The sequence below is a fragment of the Paramormyrops kingsleyae genome, chromosome 3 (assembly GCF_048594095.1).
Source record: "Paramormyrops kingsleyae isolate MSU_618 chromosome 3, PKINGS_0.4, whole genome shotgun sequence".
Taxonomy (NCBI): Eukaryota; Metazoa; Chordata; class Actinopteri; order Osteoglossiformes; family Mormyridae; genus Paramormyrops; species Paramormyrops kingsleyae.
This window is the reverse complement of record NC_132799.1, coordinates 4,553,016-4,558,976: the sequence shown is the minus strand read 5'-3', so window position 1 is coordinate 4,558,976 and position 5,961 is coordinate 4,553,016.

Sequence of the window (5,961 nt, the reverse complement as noted above, 5' to 3'; positions counted from 1 at the left end):
AGTGGTCAATAGTCAGACGGCGTAAAAAATGTGCAGCATCGGCAGATCAGAGAAGCCTGTCATTAGGACTGCCACACACACACACACACACACACACACACACACCACCAATCGCATTCAATGAGGTGCCACTAAATCAGTTTCCCGCATAGAGGTGTTCTAGCTTACTGACACCATTAATCACTGTGGCAGTCTCTCGCCTGTCCTGTATTGACCTCCCCCCACCCCCCCAACAGCATATCTGCGCACTTTATTGCTGCTGCCATTTCATTTGCTGTGTGTCACAAGTTTCACAGATTTCACACCATCTTCTAGTATCAAGGTCCAGACATCCAACAAATCCATACTCACTTAACTGATCGCAAACCACACCTCGTTTATTTAAGAGCCCAGCCCACTTCATGCATCCATCCAATTTTACTCGCCTCTTATCCAACACGGGTCACGGTGTCCAACCCCAGAGCGCGGGGCACGCCCTCAATGGGGGCTCCCAGGATCACGCTTCAGTGTCTGGTCTCTCCACCCACCACCATCTTAATAAGCACCCAATTTATCTTCCAGATCAGTTTTTGTTTGGTTTTACTATAGATGAAGCAGGAAAACATTCTGTGCCAGATAGTGACAGTAAAAGGTAAAACTAAGGAGTGTCACTGTATTATCCAGCCTGCAGGTAGGAGACAATGTGACACGGTTTCAAGAACTAAAAAGAGATTCAGCACTGTACTGATGCCCGATTTACACACTTTAGAGGGTCGATTTAAGCTTCTGTGTAACAGTCTAGCCTTCAGCACTAATGCAGCCACCAGCCAAGGTGATGTTCTGTTCTTCATAAAATGACCAGCAGATTCACAGGTCAGGTTCAGCACAGCATTACTTAGCAATGCTCCGAAAACATGGGCACACAGTAATCAACATTGCAAGGAGGATTCTGTTTCCAGACCTAAACAGAAAACAAGAAGTAAAACCCTCAGAGGTTTATTGAAACGGCTTCTTATGCAATAAGATTCTTACGACTTGTTATCATACATTTCTGGTGTAGGGGGCAGCATGATGACATCGTTCCTCTGATGGACGTGAAGCCCTGATTGGTGATACTAGACACAAGCTCATACATTCAGCTAAAGGTCACAATGCGATTTGGATTTGGAGTCTGTAAGAATCAGTATGGAATCACATACACACGCTTTGGGAAATGCCAGGTGTAAAGACAGCATACTGATATCGATCATCTTTTCCTAATACTGTTGTCAGGTTGATACTGTCCTGTGATGAACTGTTGTCATAATTTTATTATCCTAAAAGAATTTGTACGTTTCAAACTCGACACTCATCACACACCGCACAGCTCAAATTACTCCAGTCATGTATAAAATTGCACGCGTATTTCTAATTTCAGTTGCAACTGCTGAAACACAATGCATATTTATACCCTATTAAATATTCATAACACATTTGTAATATGGAAAGCATGAGTTTATGCTGTTCAAGGTGTCCCCTGCCCTGTGCTTCCTGGGACAGGCTCCAAGCTGCCCCCACACCTACACTGGATAAGCAGCTATGGAAGAAGGATGAATAGAAAGAAGAAAAAGTGTAGTGAGCACACTGTATATCTTGTGTATCGTTTTAATCTAAAAGCTACAGCTGGAAGCATACGCACATTTTTGTCTGTTTCCTCTAAATCTGTTTCCTTTAAATGTCCTCTAAACAACTACTTGAAAGCACTTTTTAGTTACAGCAACAGCAGGCAAAGGACTTAGTTTACAGTCAGCAGAAATGTGAATTTAAAGGTCCCGCAAACACCGATGAGTTTTTTTTTCTTTTTTTTTACCCCTTAGACGACAACCCTTATGCTTCATTGGTTGTGTTAAAAAATGCATCACGGTCTCAGCAATAAGCACCCAGAATGGAAAATAAATATTTAGTAAATAATTAAACTTAGATTTTAAACAAAAATGACAGTCCTGAAGAGATCTAAACTCATTACCGTACGTATTGTAATGGCCCAAATCTCTGCGTGAGGCACCTTAGTCTTCCCTACCAACACACTAAATCAAGGGTCACACTCCCTGTTACTCAGACACTGGCTGAAAAAATAAGGTGCACAGACACCAGTGTCTCAGATAGTAAAAGCCCAGCAAAGTAAGTGTGTTATCAAACAAGGCAGGTAGTGAGATGCAGGAAAGTCACTGTACATGTGGAACCACAGGGTGCAGCAAAACAGGACTTTGTTGGTCAAACTTTAAAACAAACAGAATATAAAGGAATATCAAGAAATGCAATTTCCATATATAGTTATAGGGTACTGTTCACCTACTGTACAATCCGTACTGAAGATTCTGACATATTGCTCATTTCGCATACTACATTTCGCATACTACATTTCACATACTACATTTCGCCTACTACACAGCAAATAAATATTCAATTACATACAGGTATACACCTTGACACTCAGTTCACATATCTCACCTCTATGAGCCCACAACCAATTAGTTAATTAGTCCAATCAGGGCCAGCAGAGGGCTTTAAGCAAAGCGTCTGTAAAGCACTAAGCTGGTGATGAGCCCCGATCATCCAAAACCAGCCGAATATTGTTCCTCCTTCTATTGGCTCATAGAAATATTTAAAATGCTTTTAAGTTTTAAAAAGAAAAAGCTTTAAGCCTAAAAACAGCAGCACTGTACTTCAGCAGCCATAAGAAAATGATGAATCCTGCAGCAGAGTGTGGAGTGTTCACAGAGAGAATTAAGTTTTGGGAGAGTGGCTGACAGAGGTATCAGTGTGTGTCCACCACAACTGGTGCATATTGCTGCAGATTAGCTAAGGCAGTATATGCCCTGGGAAAGCTGCCCTCTTGTGGCTGGGGTTGGTCAAAACTCCTCAGGATGCCTAAACCAGGCAGGACAGGCACATATCTCATACATTTTTCTTTTTGTCAGATCAGTAAATCTTGTTGGATTACCAGTTTAGGAATAATATAGCAAAGTTTGGGGTACATTCCAGTAGTTAAAAACAATCACCCCCTGCCCCTTGATCCAAAATGACACTGCTTGCATGTCAAATTATCCCTGTACCCCTGTAACACAACCAAACCACAGTGATCAAACTAGACAAGACAGCTTTTATGAGTCATCATTTAAATATTACAATTGATATGCATATGTGTGTGTGTGTGTGTGTGTGTATACACACACGTTCAGGAAACTGTAAATAATAAGTATTTCACTGTCCTGAATTCAACATTGCTTTCCAAAAGTTCATTAGTCAGCAATATGCATGAATGGATATTCATTTACAAACTATTTCTCATGAGTTGTTTAACCATCTCGTTTGATGTTTTAGCCGTTTTTGATAGTTCTTAAGTTTATATTGAAACAAAGGAATGTTATACTAGTACTGGAGTGGAGTTGTTTTTTTGCAAAACTGTGGGGAAGAACAGAATTTAATTAGGTACGGTGACTGGGCATTACACCATTAACCAGCAACAGCACTTAAAATCCCATTTTCAGATATTTATATCGGAGCAACAGAGAGCAACGGAGGGATTGATCTGAGGCACAGGACCTGCATCATTACACGGGCCCCACATGGGCCCCTACACGGGCCCCGAAGCACTTTGGGGCATGTAGATTTAATACAAACAAAGCCAAATGCATAAACACCTTTTAGGTGCATGTCTATGAGTTATACTGATAGGCAATCAGACCCCTATGGAGAACTTGTAATCACGGTGTCAGCATATGTGACTCACGTGAACCTCCCCTCCTTGAATGTAATTACATTATTCGACGCCTGTGATTAATAAAAATATTTTGTTACTGAGCCTCTCTTACTGAAACAGGATTCATTAACATGCTTGCTGTTGTATTTGCCAACAGCCTCTGTCATCATATAGAGCGTCGGGAAGTTGCCTGGGGGCTGCACAGCGGTACCCCCTGGCAAGATATCACATTGCTTCAAAGACCCACAATAGGACTGGTTTTTAGTTTACATACTGCCAAGCCTGATTTTTGTTTTGATGATTTTAGTCTTTTCATCTTTTGACTGCGGGTGTGGCCACTCATAACAGGGACTCATTTTCCAGTGAACTCTACAAAAGTGTAGAGGTAGGAATAGCATGATATGATACAAGTAAGCACAGTAGGAACAGACCAGAGAACCAGAATATTTTATGTCTAAGACAACAAGAATTTAAATATAATGAATGGTGCCAAGTGAGTTCTCTTTTCTTCAGTACGTAAAGTTTGTGGTATGTTAATTTCAATGGCAGCAATTGAATCATTTTTTAAGACTAACATGATCAGGGCTGTGGGTTCAGTTCCTCCACTGGTTTCCACCTACAGGCCAAACACTTTTGTCATGAAATCGCATACTACTGCATTATGTACTGAATTTCGTTAGAAGCCTACTACTCGACCATTAATGCAGTATGTACAGTAAGTATGCATAAGAACAGTATTCCTGCACTCAGACATACTGCAGTCACCCTCCTGCGTACTACCTGATCCAGATGTTTACCAATGACGTAGCTTGACTGACGCTAAAAGTTATATTATGTAAAAAAAATACATACTTGAGTCTACTTGTGTAACTGGATATTGTTTTCTGCTTAAAATTATGCAGAGACGGCACTTCCTCTGCCATCTTGATAAAAATTTCTGAGCAAGCGATGTTCTTCATCTCTGGTTGCATCTTGTGGCCCTGTGGGATAGCATAGAGTCCATCGGTTCCGCACTTCAGAATTTTGCAAAATGTAATACTACTGTCTCATTAATACTGAGGATCTGGACATACTGCGCACTTCACATAGTGTATTTCGCCTACTAAATAGCTCTTAGGTAAATTGGCAGCCCTTGCTATATCAATGTGTGCAGTCTGATGGACTGGCATCCCATTCCCAGGATATAATGACCAGACAAGGGGTGTTATGTCAAATGTGATCAGGACTATCTATCTATCTATCTGTCTGTCTGTCTAGAGTTGGAACTCTGTTACCTATCTTTTTGAATACTTGTGGCTCAATGGATAAGTCTATATCTGCCCTGAGAGGTGTAGCTAGAAATCCTAGCTTCTTGGGGTTCCCCACAGCTGAATTTATTATTAAGTGTGTATGTATTTTCAGGGATCATTATAAAGGACTGAGCCCCTGAATCTGACAAATCTGGACATGAAATAAATCTATTATGTATCGTACTCTGTGCCGTGTGTCTGGGATAGGCTTCATGTTCAAGCTTCAATTGTAATCCTGTATTGGTAAAGCAGCTACGAAAAGTGTCTGGATTAAATATAATTTATCGAATAACTTGAATAACCGTGTTATTTTATATTTTTAACGAGAATATACCTATATCTCCCCTATGTATTACATTTATTTCATTGTAATCCATGTAGTAATTTACCTTGTAATTAATTATGAATATTGCGCCTGAACTACGCAGAATTACGAACTTTGGTCAGATGGCTGCAGTGAGATTTCCAATTCGAGACATGTCTGGACACGTATTTACATGTATGTAACAGTTTCATTACCTTGCAAATAATCTGTGGGGTTTACAAACTACCCCAACACTTCTGATGTATCTTAGGTTTATGATGATATAATATCGGTTTGCCGTAAGATTTCTTGCCTGAACGTGAGAGTCTGAAAGCCTGAGTGTCACGCCAGATGCGTGAGAGCTGGCGACCCTAACCACCCAGCACATATGTACGTGTTTCACTGCGTTAAAATGACACATTCTTCTGCGTGCCAGAGAGAATCTCACGTGCCGCTTAATAACGGTCTTTTTAGGAAAAGGACCCGGGAAACCGGCAATTTAGCCATTTTACATTTAAACATAAATACTTTGAAGCATGCTTAAGTAAGTAAAATGAACATGTATTAGATAAAATGCATGTATACATGCACGAAATCTTCCGTACGATAAAATATATTTCGACACATTTGTAATACGGTTGAATTTT